Source organism: Myotis daubentonii, chromosome 8, assembly GCF_963259705.1.
Source record: "Myotis daubentonii chromosome 8, mMyoDau2.1, whole genome shotgun sequence".
In the NCBI taxonomy this organism is placed as follows: Eukaryota; Metazoa; Chordata; class Mammalia; order Chiroptera; family Vespertilionidae; genus Myotis; species Myotis daubentonii.
In genome coordinates this window covers 78,626,507-78,646,304 of record NC_081847.1, presented here as the reverse complement: position 1 = coordinate 78,646,304, position 19,798 = coordinate 78,626,507, and positions in this window count along the sequence as shown.

Genomic DNA, 19,798 nt, shown 5'->3' with positions numbered 1-19,798 from the left:
CTTCTGGATGAAGCTTCAGCCCGCCTCTCCCATGCAGCACCAACCCTAGGCCCTCGCAGCCTCTGTGGCTTTGTCTGGATGGATGTCTGGATGGATGTCCAGAAGACATCTTCTCTAATTAGCATATTACCCTTTTATTAGTATAGACTAGTGGCCCAGTGCATGAATTTGTTCATGGGTGGCATCTGGCCAGCCCAGCCCTAATTGGGGCAGATCAGGGGTGGGCCAGTCAGGAAGAGATGGTGGGAGGTTGGCTGGCCAGCCTGCCCTGATTGGGGCCTGATCAGGACCAGGCTGGCTGGAGGAAGGGGCTGCTACCAATTGGCCAGTGGGCCCCACCCCCGATTGGGGTTGAGAAGCCGATTGGGGGCAGGGGCAGTTATGGGGAAGGGCTATGGGTGATGGGCTGGCCAGCTCCACCCTCAAATGGTGTAGAGGGTGCCAATCGGGCCCAGTGGCCTGGGGGAGGGGTAATGGGTGGTTGGCCAGCTGGCCCTGCCCCTGATTAGGGTGGGGGCCGATCTGCGGTGGGGCTAGGGGGAGGGGCTTCAGAAGATTGACCTGCCAGCCCCACCCCCTATTGGGGTGGGGGGTGGGAAAATCATGGGCGGGGCTGGCCAAGGGGTGGGGCTGCGACTGATCAGGGTGATAGGTGCATATTAGGGGCGTGGCCAGCCAGAGGGAGGGGCTGCAGAAGGTTGGCCAGCCATCCCCACTCCCTATTGGGGTGGGGAGTGCGATCAGGGGTGGGGTGGCCATTGGGAGGGGCTGCAGGAGGTTGTACACCCAGCCCTGCCTCCTATTGGGGTGGGGGATGCAATCAGGAGTGGGCTGGCCAAGGGGAGGGGCTGTGGGCCGATCAGGGTGGTGGGGGCCCATCAGGGGCATGGCCGGCCAGGGAGAGGGGCTGCAGAAGGTTGGCCAGCCAGCCCCGCCCCCTATTGGGGTGAAGGGTGTGATCAGGGGTGGGCCAGCCAGGGAAGGGGCTGTGGGCTTGCTTATAGTGGTGGGGCGACTGATTGGGGGCAGGGCTGGCTGGGGGGAAGGGAAGGGGCATTTGGCTGCCAGCGTGCTCTTGATTGGGGTGGGAGAGTACAATCAGGTGCATGCCAGCAGGGGGCAGGGGTCCCAAGGTTGGCCGGCCAGCCCCACCCTCTGATTGGGCTGATTCGCTGGCCACATTGGGAATCATAGTGACCAGTCATATGGTTATTATGGCCATTATGGTTGCTGGCGTTTTATATATATAGATTAGGGGCCCAATGCACGCATTCGTGCACCTTCAAAGGAACTGTGGGCCATGAGGCTGTGGTGGGCACAGGGGAAGGGTCTCAGCCCATCCTCTGTGCCCCGCCAGGCCCCCCCCGCCACAGCTTCTGGTCCCCTGTCTGCTGGCAGTCCCAGTCCCACCGCCACCGCTCTCACGTGCTGATGGCACTGGCCCTGCTCGCACCTGCTGACAGTGCAGAGTGATTGGGGCTGGCACCAGCAGCAGTTGTGAGCAGGGCTGGTACTGTCAGCGGATGAGAGTGGCACTGCTGTCCCAATTGCCTCTCAGGCACCAGGGGAGGTGGAGAAGCTCTCAGGGGCAATTGGGGCCAGCAGCCACTGCTCACACCCACTGACAGCGCCGAGAGCAATTGGGGCCAGTGCCAGCAGCAGGTGAGAGCGCCAGGCAGGACCATGATGTGCGGGAGCAAAGAATTTTCATTAATCACCAGAGGCTCACCCCGATGACAGCAACCAGTGACCCGCCTTGGTCTGATACCCCCGCTCACCTGCTCCACCATCCCACCATGGCCGATGCCCGCCATGTTTATGCTCTGCTGCCTGTGCCAATGCCTGCCATCTTCCACATGCACCCCCTGGTGCTTAGCACACATCATAGCGACTGGTTGTTCGGTTGTTCCACTGTTCAGTCTATTTGCATATTAGGGTTTATATGTATAGATAGATATAAAAGCCTAAGTGACTGGACTACCAGATGATCAGTCGGTAGCTATGACATGCACTGACCACCAGAGGGCAGAAGCTCAATGCAGGAGCTGCCCCCTGGTGGTCAGTGTGCTCCTACAATGGGAGCACTGCTCAGCTGACAGGCACCAGACACTGGGCTCACGTTAGCAAGTACAGCTGTGGCAGCATGAGCCTCTCCTGCCTCTATGGCAGAGCTACCAAGCTACTGTGCGGCAGGCACAGCAGGGCCAAGATGAACAGGAGCATCATGGTGCTCGGCCCGGGCTCAGGGTCCTCCCTGGCCACCTGCCAATTCGCACACTACTACATCCCTTTGGGGATGTTGGACTGCTAGTTTTGGCCTGATCCCTGCAGGCCTGCTGTGGGGATCTGGTCGAAACTAGCAGTCCGAGACCCTCTTAGGGATTCCTGGATTGCGAGAGGGTGCAGGCCAGGCTGAGGAACCCCACCAGTGCACGAATCCATGCACTGGGCCTCTAGTATTTAAACACACACACACACACACACACACACACACACACACACACACACACACAGAAGTGCATGTTATAATTTTGCCTTCTCATTTAGGTAGGTTGGCCACACTCCCCCATTTTTTCAGAATACAAGTTCTTTTAACTATTCTAAAACACTGTAATATTATTTGATCCCCAAAATAAGAATTCTTTATTAAACTAAGAACTCTAGTAATTTGAACATTGTGCATAGCACTAAGTTTCTCAAATTCCTTTTGTTGGCAAACATTGCTTAATCACTTATCTGAGTTAGTCAATATGGTCTGGGGATATATATATATATATATATATATATATATATATATATATATATATATATATGCTTTCTTTGGCCACAAACTTAAAAAGAGCAGAAAAAGAATAATGATTACCAATACAACAAATTATAAATAAGGTAGGTAAAGGCTTAAGTAACACAGGTAAAGTTATGATTGTAGCAGCAGAGAAAAGGCTGACCAGCAACCTTAGTTCTTACATTCTGGCTAAAAGAAGAATTCAGAGCCAAGACTAAAATTCTAAGGGAAAGTTTATTTAGAAAGTCACAGAGGTAGAAGAAGTGAGCCATGGAAGAGATGGGCTCAGGGAACAAGTTAGAGATTCAGGCCCACTGCAGGGGAGGGAGAGAGAAGGAGGAAAGAGAAGAGGGAGGAGAAGAGAGACAGACAAAGATAGAGACAGAGATTTCTAGTGGAGGAGTAGTGCCTGGGCACAGAATAGGGTGGAGAAAGGTGTGGGCTGCTCTATAGAGAGAGCCAGCCGGGTCCTAAGGGCTTTTATCTGAGATCTCAGGGGAGGACCTCAAAGACTATTCCTCAGGGTCCTGGTCTCCACTGATTTTTCTGTTATTCTGGGCCTGGAGCAGAAACACAGCTGAGGCCTAGATGTCATCTCTAGTGGTCCATGCTTAAGGAGATGATCCTGCAAGAGCTTGTAGTTTTGCCGTATCTAGGCACCCAGGACTCTCTACCCTCTGCACCTGCCCCATCCTTCCTGCTCTGCCCATGTGTACCTCACTGCCTGTTACAGATGACCTCATAAGAGAGGTATACCTTACCGGGCTTGTGGGTATGAAGCGACAGAACTCACAGAGACTTTTTTAGATAAAGAAATTAACATGATTTCCTTCAAATGCAGACCTTTAAGGCCTGATGCTTGTAAGAAGTAGGAAATCCTGCCCGACTCTATTGAAGTATGCATGTATCCAACACTGGGCTGGGTGCTAGGCAGAGGAAGAAAAGTCAACTATGGCCCTTGCCTCTGCAGAACTGAGTGGAGATGGGCAGGTAAGCCAACAAGTCCACTGAAAATGCCTGGAGCTACAGTGGAAGACTGTACAGAGGAACATGCCCCCGGATAGGCTACAAAAGATGATGGGTCTGGGGAGTATTTAACCATGACTACGGTTTCTGTACTTGTCTCCCTGCTTCTGCTCTTCACTTCACAGTCTGTTCTCTACACAAAGTGATTCCTTTGAACACTTTATGTTCATAATACCTCCCGTCTTCTTTGGGTCCTGCAGTAGCTCCCATCCCACCTTGAAAATACTCCCTAGGACATATCCTGGAATCCACACCCCTGCCATCTGGCTTCTGAAAACTGTCCAGCCTCATATCCCTCTCCTCCCTTTCTCCCAAGGGGCCTTGCTGATCCTCCTCCAACTCACTGATCTTATCTGTGCCTTTGGGACCTCGCTCTTTATTCCTGATGTCTCTCTCTCTCTCTTCACTTTCTTTAGGTATCTATTCAAACATCTCCTGCTCAGAGAGGCATTCACTAACCATACTATTTAAAACAAATCCCTTCTGTCCACTCTTCATCTCTATCTCTAAAATTGCTTTACTTTCTCCCTACCATTATCACTGACATATAATTTATCACTAGAAGCCCGTGTGCATGAAATTCTAGCGTGGGTACAGTCCCTAGGCTTGGCTTGCAATCAGGGCCATCTTCCCCAGCTGCCCGCAGACAGCCCTGCCCACCACTGCCACCCACCCCCAGTTCCCCGTTTGTCATTGGGTGATCAGTGGTGCGTGAAGGCCGGGGGAAGAGACCAAGAAGTTGGCTGTTCCTCCCGCTTGCCAGCCCCACCCCCATTGCGGATGGCCATCAGGTGATTGGAGCCTGCCACCCAGGGAAAGGGATCAAGAGGTCAGTGCACCTCATAGTGACTGGTCCAGTGGTCATTCCCAGTCATTCTGCCGTTAGGGTCAATTTGCATATTACCCTTTTATTATATAGGATAGAGGCCTGGTGCATGGGTGGGGGCCAGCTGGCCTGCCCTGAAGGGGGCCCTGGATCGGGGTGGGGGGTTCTTGCTGGGAGGCAAGGCCAACCTGGGAGAGGGCTGCAGGCAGTTTGCAGGTCAGTCATGCCCCCAATCTGGGTGGGGGTCCCTGCTGAGGACAGGGCCAGCCTGGTCGAGGTGCTGAGGGCAGTTTTCAAGGCCAACCATGCCCCCGATGGGGTGGGGGTCCAGCCTGGACAAGGAGCCTGGTCTGATTTGCATGCCGGCCACACCCCTGATTGGGGTGGGGGGGCCCCCACTAGGGGGTGGAGTGTCCTGGGAGAGCAGCCTGTGGCGGTTTGTAGGCCAGCCACACCCCTGATTGGGGTGTGGGTCTCCGCTGCAGAGTGGGCCAGCCTGGGCAAGGATCTGAGGGTGGTTCGCAGGCTGGCCACACCTCTGGCTTTGTCAGGAATATCATCCAGTCTAATTAGCATATTACCCTTTTATTAGTATAGATCAGTGGTTCTCAAACTTCCTAATGCTGCGACTCTTTGTTGTGGTGAACCCCAACCATAAAATTATTTTCATTGCTACTTCATAACTGTAATTTTGCTACTGTTATGAATTGTAATGTAAATATTTGATAGGCAGGATGTATTTTCATTGTTACAAATTGAACATAATTAAAGCATAGTGATTAATCAAAAAAACAACATGTAATTATATATGTGTTTTCCGATGGTCTTAGGTGGCCCCTGTAAAAGGGTCATTTGACCCCCAAAGGGATCGCGACCCACAGGTTGAGAACTGCTGGTATAGATTGTTCTTGCTTACTGCCTGTTTGTTTTCATTCATAGAATGTAAGCTCATTGAAGGCAGGAACTTTCTCAGCCTTTTTCATGAAAATATCCCCAGTGTTTAGACTCTAAACAGGGCCTGTCATAAAAAAAAAGAACTTTATTATTTTTAAAAGAAATTAGTAAAAGAACGGGGAGAAGAGTTCTAAGAGAATTTATAGTCATTGTTTACATAATGATCAGAAATAAAAATTTTCACTCAATCTGAATCATTTTCCAATGATTAAAGATGTCCTCTTTCTGCTTTATGATGCAGTATTAAAGATATTTAAGCAAAGTCTGAGTTCTCATGTGTTAAGAGGAATTCCTCTTGTAGCAAATAAATCTATGCATTTGACACAGGGTTGGGTTAAATAAACTCAAAGTCTTTTCAACATTAATAGTTCATAATTATGTAGACAAAAGTACCTAATCACAGGAGGCCTTTGATCTAATACAGGGTTTATAAACTGTTTCAGAAAGTAATAGTTTCTTGGGCCTGAATCTTTGTGATAAATAAAAAGTTGTGATTCAAATATGGTTGGGAAGTTTGAATTAAAAAATTAAAATAAGCCTCTTGATAGAATGAATTCAACAATGTGAATGGGTGTTAATCTCAAAGCAGGAATATCATTAGCAGCATTAACTGGATTTATTGAAATGTGGTATATTCAATTATAGAGTAACATATACTTTGTGAAACTTTTAGTAACAAGACAAGTGAGTTGGTAAGATTTACCAAATGTGCAAAGTGCTTGAGAAGTTGCTCTTGCTGTCCCACCCCTCTCCTGAATCCCTCTCACCTTTCAGTGATCTCCTATATAAGTATCTCAGCATTTCAAGCTTCTCTGAAGGTCACATGTTATGGAAAATGACCTGATAAACACTGATTTTTCTTTTAACTATAATCTAAAACACATTTTAGATATTATTCCATGTAATAACAGCAATACTTTAAAAAGTGACCCTGGTGGACAAGGGTGACCTGTACAACTGGGAGTTGGCTATTTTAGGGTTAGGGTCAGAGTTAGGGTTAGGGTTAGGGTTAGGCTTAGGGTTAAGGATTAGGTTTAGGGTTTACTGTTTAAGGTTAGGATTAGGGTTCAGGGTAGGGTTAAGGTTTAGGGTTAGGGTTAGGGTTAGGGTTAGCATTTAGGGTTAGGGCTAGGGTTAGGGTTAAGGATTAGGGTTAGGGTTTGGCTTAGGGTTTAAGGTTAGGGTTAGGTTTTAGGGTTAGGTTTAGCATTTAGGGTTAGGGTTAGTTTTAGGGTTCAGGATTAGGGTTAGGATTAGTGTTAGGGTTAAACATTAGTATTAGAGTTAATGTTAGGATTAGGGTTAAATATTAGGGTTAGGTTTAAGGATTAGGCTTAGGGTTAGGATTAGGGTTAAGTATTAGGGTTAGAGTTAGGGTTAGGGTTTATTTTTAGGGTTAGGGATAGGATTCAGGTTTGGGTTTAGGTTATAGTTAGGGTTTAGGGTTAGGGTTAAGAATTAGGGTTAGAGCCGAAACCGGTTTGGCTCAGTGGATAGAGCGTCAGCCTAGGGACTGAAAGGTCCCAGGTTCGATTCCGGTCAAGGGCATTTACCTGGGTTGCGGGCACATCCCCAGTAGGAGATGTGCAGGAGGCGGCTGATCGATGTTTCTCTCTCATCGATGTTTCTAACTCTCTATCTCTCTCCCTTCCTCTCTGTAAAAAATCAATAAAATATATTTTAAAAAAAAAGAATTAGGGTTAGGGTTAGGGTGAGGATTAGGGTTATGGTTAGGGTTTAGTGTTAGGGTTAAGGTTAATATTAGGGTTAGCTTTAGGATTAGGGTTAAGGTTAGGGTTAGGGTTAAGAGTTAGTTTTAGGGTTAGGGTTATTTTTTAGGGTTAGGATTAATGATTATGGTTAGTTTATGTTTAGGATTTAGGGTTAGGGTTAGGGTTAAGAATTAGGGTTAGGGTTAGGGTTAGGGTTTAGCATTAGGGTTAGGGTTCAGTGTTAGGGTTAAGGATTAGGGTTAGGGTTAGGGTTAGGGTTAGGGTTAAGGGTGAGTTTTAGGGTAGGGTTAGTTTTTAGGGTTAGGGTTTGGATTAATGATTAGGGTTAGTTTTAGGTTTAGGGGTTAGGGTTAGGGTTAGGGTTATGGTTAGGGTTAAGAATTAAGGTTAGGGTTAGGGTTAGGGTTTAGGGTTAGGGTTAAGGTTAATATTAGGGTTAGCATTAGGGTTAGGGTTAGGGTTAACGTTAGGGTTAGGGTTAAGAATTAGGGTTAGGGTTAGGGTTAGGGTTAAGGGTTAGTTTTAGGTTTAGGGTTAGGTTTAGAGTTAGGGTTAAGAATTAGGGTTAGGGTTATGGTTAGGGTTAGGGTTAGTGTTAGGGTTTAGCATTAGTGTTAGGGTTCATCGTTAGTGTTAAGGGTTAGGGTTAAGTATAAGGATTTGGGTTAGGGTTAGTGTTAGGGTTAGGGTTAGGGTTAGGGTTAAGGGTTAGTTTTAGGGTTAGGGTTAGTGTTTAGGGTTAGGGTTAGGATTAATGATTAGGGTTAGTTTTAGGTTTTGGGTTTAGGGTTAGGGTTATGGTTTACGGTTAGGGTTAGGGTTAGGGTTCAGTGTTAGGGTTAAGGGTTAGCGTTAGGGTTAGGTATAAGGATTATGGTTAGGGTTAGTATTAGGGTTAGGGTTTGTGTTTAGGTTTAATGTTAGGGTTTAGGGTTATGGTTAAGAATTATCTTTAGGGTTATGGTTAAGGTTAATCATGAGCGTTATTGTTAAGGATTAGGGTCAGGGTTAATTTTAGGTTTAGGGTTAAGGTTAGGGTTTAGGGTTAGGGTTAAGTATTAGGGTTAGGGTTGGGGTTAGGGTTTAAGGTTAGGGTTAGTGTTAGGGTTAGGTTTATGGTTAGGGTTATTGTTAGGGTTAGTGTTAGAGTTAGGGTTAATCATTAGGGTTGGGGTTAAGGATTAGGGTTAGGGTTAGGGTTAAGGTTAGCCTTATGATTAGGGTTTAGGTTTATGGTTAGGTTTATGGTTAGGGTTAGGTTTAGCACTCAGTTTTAAGGTTAGGTTTTATGTTGGGTTAGGGTTGTGGCTTTGCTGCTAGGGTTTTGATTATGGTTAGGGTTAGGTTTTAGGGTTTGAGATATGGATTTGTTTTTGCGTTTAGGATTATGGTTATGTTATGTTTAGAATTATGTTTTAAGGTTAGTTTTAGGATTTAGTGTACGGTTATGTTTAGGGTTAGCAGCTAGGTTTACAGTTTATGGGTAGGGTTTTGGGTTTAGGGTGTAGGTAACATTAGGCTTATGTTATGATCACTTTTAAAAGACAAATGATCAGAAAAAATACTGATATTTCTGTATATTTTAATAAAATTCTATGTCATTCTAACTCATTAGCTTTAAAGATCAACAGTGAAAACATAATCTTTTTGAAGAGTAAAATAATGCTCAGCTAAATAAAATAGCTTGTTCTTTCCAGAGCTGCTAAAGTTGGTACTGTTCCTTGAGGTAAAATATCTTTTTCCTTATGTTCAATGGCATACATTTCATATGCAGCTCCATTAGGCATTGCAGAATCAATATGTGGGGTGGTATCTGGTAGTTAGGGAAGCATGGACTCTTTCAGGGTACTTCCAACAAGAGTGCATCATATTGCATCTTTTAGTAGCAATCACTACTTAGCCTGTCTCCCACCCCCATTCCACAATATTGCCTGTGTAGCATAATTGGTTAGTGGAGATTACTGTTACATGTTCTTGTACCCCTGCACTGACTCTGACTGCATTACTGTCATCAATATCTGAAATATGATTGTTTTAATAGTGAAGCTATAGTAAACCTTGAATTTGGGAGGCTTTCCAAACACCTCCTCTTTTGGAGCCTCCACTGACTTTTCTTGCAACCAGCCATACAGAAGGTCAGGAGAGAAACGCATGATGATAAACTCACTTGTAAAATGGTTTTAACAAAGCATCTGTGAGCTACTGCTTGATCAAAATGACAGACATCAATCAGAATAATAACTTTGAATATGAGATTTTCAATTAGTGAGTGAACATAAATAAATGTGCCTGGAAAATCAGCATAAGGGATTTTAGAGACAGCCCATACATAACAAGAGAGAAGTAGGCAGCAATACAAAACAACTCCCAGAAACCGGGAGAAATGAAGGCAGAGAAATCAACTTGCAGATAAACAAAGACCTATGCACTGTTATCCTTGAGTGATACTTTTGAGCTCAGGTATGTTTAACTTGTTAGAAATCTCTAAAGATGGCTAGCTCCCATTTGAAGGAGGGTGATGGGGAGAGAAAAACGTCTTCTGCTGCTTACCTTGGCTTCTCAGAGCTTCCTGAGCAAACGTAGCCGATCAGACAAACTATCAAAATACAAAGTCCAGCCCTCTTTAGGAGTGGAAAAGGGAAAGAAGAATGTTCTGAAGGTCAGGAAATTCTTCCAGATGTCGAGTTTGGCTTTTCAACTAGCGAACTAACCCAAAGTTTGGTCCGTAGCACTGACAGCAGAATAAAAAGTGGTTATCATATCCAAGACCTGTAGAAAGCGATAGGCTTCTCCTTCAAGCATAAACAAGGAAGACGAAAGAAGTAGATGTTAGGCTGACAGTGTGCTTGATAGACTATATAACTATTGTGATTATACCAACAACAAGGATAATAAAATAAAACCTTCAAAAGTCCTTGTGTCTCCCACCTTTTTCATCAGAAGGCCACTAAGGTCTTTTGAACAATACTCATTAGTCTTTGCAATACCCTTGTGAAAGAATGTAGGATGTATATATTATTAGTACTTTGCATTTCCATTGTATGTTCCCTCTAAGGAGTTAGAGATGGCTGCATTGAGATTGTAAAGTAGAAACCGCTTCAAATTGATAGATGGTTTTAGATGAGGGTTTTGTCATGGCTGTGGATGTGCTTCTCCAGTAGGAAAAAAAAAATGTCTTGTGGAAAGAAAAGAAGGAGAAATGAGATGTGTAGGCATCTGCTTTGATGGTTCTTTGATGGCTCTTTTTCCTCTTAACTCTGTATCCAGCTACTATGAGTTCAGCCACTGCACACTTGGCCAATGAAGGGGGTCTCCCCCTACTTTCCCATCTTAAAAAAAATAAAAACCTGACTTGTAGGCACTCTTCTCTGGTAACTAGGTGAGGGCCTCTTTCTATTTCTCTGGTTTCTGGTATCAAGTGCCCTATCCCAGTTCCAGAATCTCCTGCATTGCTCACCTCACTTCTGATTGCACAGGGTTGACCTTTTATGCCTATAAAGTCAGGTAAGGACCTGATAGACTTTAATTATAACTACATTACACTTTCTGCTTTCAACCTAACAAAGACAACTTTTTCTTAAACAGGAGACTAAATTAAAGAGTTGTTTCCAACATGCAACTCCTCCACGGAGACTATATATATATATATATATATATATATATATATATATATATATACACACACACACACATATATATAATCTGTGACATCAGCTCCTCAACAAAAGAATAAGTGTTTAGAATGGTGCAGGTGGGCCCTCTATTTGGTTAGATGGCTGTACTTAAGAAATAGTAAGAACTCTTTTAAACTTTGTGATTTGGGAATGCAATGTAAAATATATAAAATTGTGGCCACAATTACATGTAATCAATGAATATAATCAATAATCATCAATAATTGATGATTTAGGCTAATATAGACTAATAGGAAAAAGAGTTAGTGGATTGTGTCAGCAAATTCCCATGAATCATGAGAATGTTTTATTTTTGTGTTACTGTTTCTGACCAGAAGTAGGGTCAATCTTTTATGCAACACAGATTTATGATTTCTTTTTTATTATGTATCATGAAAATTTTAAAACATGAAGAAGTGTGTTCTGCTATCCAGATTTATTAAAAGTGAAATTGTTGCAAATTTAATTGAAATGATCTTTACCACTCACTAACCCATTTGGCTCTTTCCATCTCCCAGGGTAGTGAATATTTTTTAATCTGATGAGCATCTTCATTTTTTCATTATTATGCTTTTATTACATATTAGAGGCCTGGTGCATGAAATTAATGGGGGGGGGGGTAGGGTGTCCCTCAGCTCAGCCTGCACCCTCTCTAATCTGGGACACCTTGGGGGATGTCCAACTGCCGGTTTAAGTCCAATCCTTGTGGGTGGGATCAGGTCTAAACCAGCAGTCGGACATCCCTCTCATAATCCGGGACTGCTGGCTCCCAACCACTTGCCTGCCTGCCTGCCTGATTGCCCCTAACTGCTTCTGTCTGCCAGCCTGATCGCCCCCTAACCACTCGCCTGTCAGCCTGATCGACACCTAACTGTTCCCCTGATGGCCTGATTGCCCCAACTGCCCTCCCCTGCTAGCCCAATCATCCCCAACTGCCCTCCCTGCTGGCAGATTGCCCCCAACTGCCCTCCCCTGCCAGCCTGGTCACCCCCAACTGCCCTCCCCTGCAGGCCTGGTCACCCCCAATTGCCCTCCCCTGCTGGCCTGATCGCCCACAACTGCCCTCCCCTACCAGCTATCTTGTGGCCTCATGGGGGTGGCCATCTTGTGCAAGGGCATGATGGTCAATTTGCATATTACCTCTATTATATAGAATACTTACTATGATGTTTTAAAATTAATATTATTTTTGCAATTATCTTCACCTTTTGTTCATAAAAGTTGAGCTATATAGTATTTCTTGTGAAGTCTTACCAGAGAGTTTTTAACTTCTCTCATTAATCCTTCTTTGGAAACATTTTCAATTTTAGGAATTATTATATTTTTGTGTTGGTTTTGTTTTCTATTTCATTAATACATGCTTTAATTGTCATTATTTTCTCACATTTACTGTTTGTTTTAATTATATTATTTTCCTAGCTTTATCAGTTGAAGGTTTACTCAATTTTTCAATATTTGTTTATTTTTTAAATAACTTAGAGCCATTTACATATATTTATTTAAATTACTAGAGGCCCAGTGGACAAAATTCTTGCACTCATGGAGGAGGGGTCCCTCAGCCCAGCCTGTGCCCTCTCACAGTCCAGAAGCCCCATGATCGATCACCCCAAATAGGTAGGCCCTGCCCACCCGGCTGGGGAGGCTTGAAGGATCGCCCAGACTACCCACCACAGCACTGCTTCTGGGCCTCCTTCTTTGGGGCAATCCATTGCACCCTGCAGAGAGAGGCCCAGCCTACCCACCACAGCCTGCCAGTCAGTGGCCTGGGCCTCCTTCTTTGGGTGATCATGGAGCCCCCCCGATTGATCACTCTGCCGGCCAGTAGCCTGGACCTCCCTCTGCAGGGTGATCATGGGGCAATGGCCGGGCCCCCAACCAAATGCATCGCACCTGCCTTGGCTGGCCTGGCACCAGTGGCTGTCATAGCATGGTCATCCGGAAGGTCATCTGGATGGTCTGCTGTTCGGTCATTCAGTCGGTTTGCATATGATGCTTATATTATTATAGATAATTTAAATCATGGTTTTTTTTTCCAATTATAGTTGGCATACATTATTATATTAGTTCCAGGTATACATCCCAGTTATTAGACATTATATAACTTACTAAGTGATCATCCTGAGAAATCTCATCCCCATCGAACACCATACATAGTTATTAAAATATTATTGATTATATTCCCTACTTTACATCCCCATGAATATTCTGTAACAAATAAATTATACTTCTTAATCCCTTCACTTTTTTTACTCATCCTCCCAATCCTCCTCCCATCTGGCAATCATCAAAATGTAAATGTTCTTTCTGTATGTATGAGCCTGTTTCTTTTATGTTTGATCATTTATTTTGTGTTTTAGATTCAATTGTTAATAGATATGTATTTATTGGTATTTTATTGCTTATGTTTTTTATCTTTTTTATTCTATTTTAAGATTTCTTTTTTACTTTTTTTTTTTTTGAGAGAGAGAGAGAGAGAGAGAGAGAGAGAGAGAGAAATTTTGAGAGTAAAATATCAATCTGCTGCCTCCTGTACATATCCACTGGGGTTCAAGCCTGCAACCTGGGCATGTGCCCTGGCCAGGAATCAAACCAGCAACTCTCTGTGCATGGGATGATGCTCAACCAATTGAGCCAGACCTGCCAGAGCTCTTCTTAAAGAAGACCCTTTAACATTTATATTAATAAAAACATAATATGCTAATTATACCAGACAACCAAACAACTTTCCAGACGTCATTCTGGATGTCCTTTCAGACAAAGCCATGGTGTCAGGGGCCAAAGCAGAGGAGGTTAGGGGTTACCAGGCAGGCAGGCGAACAGTTAGGAGCCAGCGGTCTCGGATTGTGAGAGGGATGTTTGACTGCCAGTTTAGGCCCCATCCCATAGGACATCCCCTGAGGGGTCCCGGATTGTGAGAGGGTGCAGACCAGGCTGAGGGAGCCCCCCCTCCCATGCACGAATTTCATGCACGGGCCTCTAGTTTCATGTAATACTGGTTTGGTGGTGATGAACTCCTTTAACCTTCTTTTGTGCATGTCTGGGAATTCATTATTTATCCTTGGATTCTAAATGATAGCTTCACTGTGTAGAGTATTCTTAGTGGCTGCTTCTTGCTTTTTATTGCTTTGAATATTTCTTGCCAATCCCTTCTGGTCTGCAGAGTTTCCGATGAGAAATCAGCTAGCAGTCTTATGGAGGTCCCGTTTAGGAAACTAACTGCTTTTCGGTTGCTGCTTTTAAGATTCTCTCTTTGTCTTTAATCTTTGGTATTTTACTGATGATGTGTGTTTGCATGTGTCTCTTTGGGTTCATCTTATTTGTTACTCTCTGAGGTTCCTGGACTTGTACATCTATTTTCTTTGCCAAGTTAGGAAAGTTTTCTGTCATTATTTTTTCAAATATGTTTTCAATTTCTTGCTCTCTCTCCTCTGCTTCTAGCACTCTCATAATATGTTGAAATTGTCCCAGAAGCTCCTTACATTATCCTAATTTTTTTAACTATTTTTTTTTCTTTTTTCTGTTTGATTGGTTGGTTTTGCTTCCTTTTACTCCAAATTGTGATTTGAGTCTTGGCTTCTTCTACTCTACTGTTGATTCCTATAAATTATTCTTCATTTCAGTTAGTGTATTTTTCATGTCTGATTGGTGATTATTAATTCTGTTGAAGTTCTAATTTCATTGAGCATTCTTATAACCAGTGTTTTGAACTCTGCATCTAGTAGGTTGCTTGTCTTCATTTTGTTTAGTTATTTTTTCAGAATTTTGTTCTATTCTTTTATTTGTGACATATTTCTTTCTCTCCTCATTTTGGCAACTTCCTTGTGTTTGTTTCTATATATTAGATAGAGCTGCTACATCACTCAAACTTGGTAGATTGGGCTAGTGTAGTAGGTATTCTGTAGGGTCCAGTGTCACAATCTTCCTGATCACCCAAACTGTGAACTTGAGGAGGTGTGGGATCCTTGGCATATCGCACTGGGTGACTTGTCCCAAATGACTTTTTAATACAGTGGTACACCCTCCTATTGTAGTTGAGCCTTGATTGCTGTTGTCATGTCAATGAAAGGGATATATCCTCAGGGAAATCAAGTACAAGGACTGGCTGAGACCATCACAGAGGAATAGCTGTTCAGGGACCCATCCCACAGAGCAAGACTTACTTCAGCAGAGCTCTGATGCCCGCTGGGTCCACCTTTTGTGTGTGTTGCTAAACTCACACATAAATGTTTTTAAATTTTAATAAATGATTCACATTGTGGCTTGTGGAATAAAGATGGTTACTACTAAATATAGTCTCATAAGATTTATTTATACATTACCATTTAATTTAAAAAGTAAGGAGTGAGCACCTGCCTGGTGGACACAATGAACCATATAAAGGATGTGACTTAATTTTGGTCCACATGATGCTTATAGAGACATGAGAAGAAATAATTAAATTTTCATGTAGCATAACACAAAGTGTTATTTTGAGCTTTAAAATCAAGAATAGTTTTGTAAAATTTAATCCTATAATCCTACAACTCTAACAAACATTTTATTCTATCTACTCCTATGAAGTAAATGCCTCATAAAGATATTTTGTTCTCCACCTACCTATGTCATCTACACCTTCATGCCCTCCATACAGTTTGGCCACCTGTGGCCCTTTGGCCCATGTATGTAGTTCCTATTAATTTCAGAAAATGGCAACCTCAAAAGCAATAAGAGTGAATTTAATTTAAAAAGTACAATCATGTTCTGCCTTGTGCAGAACTTGACTTGGAGTTATTTGTGACTATGATTTAGCATTATTCTGGGGGGAGAGATATCCTGTTTAATACTAATAGTGTTCCCAGAAAGTTTCATTAGAGTGAACTGAAATTTTTATTGCTCAGGATTTAACAAACTCCGATTTAAAGTCTCAGTGCCACTTTCTGCCAATCTCTCAAACTCAGATGAAATTTTTAGTTCTAACAATGTCAGCGCAAGATTTAGCCGAACACCCAAGTTTCCCTGCTGAATCTCATACACTAGAGACCTCGCGCCTCTTCCCTCCTCATAAACGCCTTTTTCCTGAAATTTCTCTGCTCAACACTCCTGACAACAACCTGTCTGCAGATGCACCAACAGCTGCTCCTGCTGAAAAATGGGCTTGTCTCTCTCACGGGGGCTATGATTTCTGGCATATGCATGCCTCCTACTGTCTCTTTGGTTTTAAAGAAATTTTCAGCACACCTGCTTGCTTGAACTTTACTGACAAGCCCTCTTAAGAATTCACTGAAGAAAAAAAATATTCATTTCCTAGGTACTTTCCTGTAATTCTAAATTTCACTTTAAATCTCTCAGTAAAGTGTTTACTCCTGTGGATGGAGAGACAATCTGTGTTGAGACAGTTGCGCTGCCTCGGGCAGGAGCTCATCAGCTCTCATATCACAGCCGATAGAGAAAGGGATGATCCATTAAGGCAATAAGGCCAACTTGTTCCTGCCGCCAAAATTGTTCCTTAGAGTGCATTTGCTGCTGCCATGTCCAGTCTGGGTTTAACCATCACCTAAGAGATTATATCTCACTCCAAAAATTCTCCAATTGGATAGTTCTACTCCTGTGATTTTGATTCTGCCAGCTTTTCAACTGGAGTCAGTCTCTTAGAAGTACTACTCAGTTCATTTTTACTCCACTTTCTAGCCTGACCTTGAAGCAGTTCTCTTAAAGTCGCACTTCCGATTATATCACAGGTGCATTTGTGTGGATGTCCCCACAGGTCATGTAACAAGTGGGTTCTTAGCCTTATTAAACATAGCTACCCCACAATTTAAACACTTATTTTCTTCCTTTAGTTCAGGGGCCTGGTCTTAAGGCCATTGTCTTTCTGCTTACAAGTTCACTGTTTGACATTGCTCAATGTCAGAAACCACTTCTGTGGAAGTGGTGGGTGCTCTCAGCTATGGCCAAGGTCACTGGGCCACCCCGTATTACCACTGAAAGGCCAGTCTCTAAAACAAGCTCAAGTCAACAAAATCTTATTCATAGTGAGAAACAGTGGTCTAAGTAATTAACAGTGGTGCTAAAATAGCTAAGCGAAGAAGATAAAATATCTGAGCAGAGTAGAAAGCTGAAATAATATTAAACAACTGCTGTATGTTATATTTTTTAACATAAATATTGGACTTCACCACACATTGATAGCATGGATTTTGTTGTTTAAATTCCACCTCTACTTAGGCTGAGAATCAGTGATAGCAGAGCCAGTCAGTGTAGGGCCAGGATATGAACCCAGTTCATTCTAATTCCAAAGCCCCTGCTTTTCCCATTATGTTCTACCAGCCTCTCAGGCTCCCATCTCCAGCTGAAGCATGAAGTACCCAGTTACCAAAATTGTATCGACTCTGGTGCCATCCCTCACTCTCTCTTCATTTGATTTTTTTCCGTTTCTATGTATAAGAAGGCATCTGCTGCGGGGATGGGATGACCGTGGCTCTGGAAAGAAACCAGCTGCATTGACATTCCAACTCTGTTTTATACTAGATCTATGAATATGGGCAAATTAACCTCTCTGAAACTCAGGTTCCTCATCTGTAATGTGGGAATAAAAATACTTGAAATGAACTTGCTGGGAGGCTCAAACACCTGGTAGATAATACATGGGCAGCTAATATTAATTCCCTTCCCTTTCACTGTCAATTTGTGGGCTCCAGATTGGATCTGATCTTCCTGCTTTGACCTTCCTTCTCCCTTCTTACAAAATTCAATTCCATTTACTTAGCATCCGAATATAATTGACATGTAATGAATACATTTGAGTGGATGAAAGACCTCTTCAAGACTCCAGAGCAAATGTCCTCAGGACTCTAAAGCCCCCACCCCACCCTTGTTAAAAATCTGTGTCTCTCTTATTTCCCCCCAGCACTGGTTTATGGACCTTTATTAATGGTTATCATGCTGTCTTGTAGTTATTGGCTCTCAGACTTTCTCACTAAATATGTTTCTCAAAAGCAAGGACCATGTTTTACTTTTCTTTGTACACTTAGCCCTTAACAAGTATCTTGAAATATTTATTTTGACAAATTTTTGTTTGAAAGATTTAGCCTGAATCATTAATACAAGTAGTTAGCACTGATTAATTGTGCCTGTAATATCTCTAGAAGTATTTGAATACAATAAGGAGATTCATTAAAGAAATTCTGACTATAACCTCGCCAGAATATGAGCATATTAGTTTACATAGATTTACATCATCATCCTGTTCCATATTTATTCAAGAGTCACATTTTCAACAATCCCATGTTTGATGATTGGAGGTGGTAAAGTGTGGGGTGTGGATTATTTACAGATCTCTCTATGGTAGGTTGTTCTATAAAATACAGAATTTAAAACAAATAAGTAACTCCCCTAATCAAGGTAGTAAGTAGTCAGTTTCCATAAGATAAGGTCCATCATATACTAAGAGGTTCACATGTATATGTAATCTTGAACAAAGACACAAAACAAAATTAAAATATACCCCCCCTCCACCAAGGGCCCTTACCACACACACACTGACTTCATTTGGATGGCAGTGTCCATGATTTGTTAGGTGGGCCCTGAAAGCAGGTATCTCTGTGTTTCCTCAAGAATATCTAAGAAAATGTAAATTATAGGTGATCACTGAGGCCTAGAAGACATGGACTAACTTGTGATTAGGGATAAGGCTCAGTTAGCTGCCGGGAGCCAGTCCATCCTTGCTGCTTGACACAGTCGCTGCAGGGAAGAAACATCTGCACACCATATGTTTCAAGGGACCTGGCGTATATGGCATACTGTTCTTAATATGTTTGCTCCCCTTCTTGATGCTATGTGTTTTAACCAAGGTCACCTCTCCGAGAAAGGTTGTTTCCTCAGATAGGGATTTTCCCCTGAAGTTAGGGAGGGAATAAAACCCCTTAACTAAGTGCCAGGCGGGTAGTTAATCTTTTTAACTATGAACAATCACGCTTAAACTACATAATCTTTACTCCCTGGAATGGAGATAAGAAACGCCCTAACCTTTGGAATAGAGATTGATGGGATTAAAATCAACTGGTATAAACACAGATGTAACAAGACAACAGAACACAGAACCTAGAGACAGAACCTAGCGAGAGAACATGGCAAAAGATCCTGGACAGAACCTGGCTACAGAACTTGGCTGGAGATCAAAACCAGAACTTGGCTAGAAATCCTAACCAGAACTTGGCTGGAGATCCTAACCAGAATTTGGCTAGAGATCCTGGCTAGGCTGCTGATCAACTGAACGCTGTCTCCATGTCATTCCTTCTTCGTCAACTCCGTCCACACATTTGGGGACCCCTGGACCTGCTGGGGTTGGACCCCAGCAGTTAGCTCCTTCAAAATAGGCCCCATCACTCTCAACCTAAATGTTTCAGAGAATTCATTGGTAAAAGCATTCCATAAATAGGAGAGATTCATTGCAATCCTACAGGCTTCTATCTCAACTGGGCCCTCTCTCAATTTTCAAAACCACCAGAAAACAGTTTCAATGTACCTATAAACCATATGAAAGGGACCTTTTCAGGCTGCTGCCTTCTACTTTCCCAAGTTCTTCTCATCATTCTGTCCCTTGTGACTCAGAGCAACTTCCTACATACCCCGACCTGTGCTCATTCACCCATCTTCTGCTTTAAGCCGACTGTCCACGAATGACCCCCTCAGATGTTCTTTGATGATTACATAATATCACCACTAGTTTTTTTCAGGCTTGCCTTCAGCTTTCAATTGCTATGAAAAGCCCTGAAGTAGAATTTCACATTGTAAACATGGCTCTGTCACTCTTAAAACATAT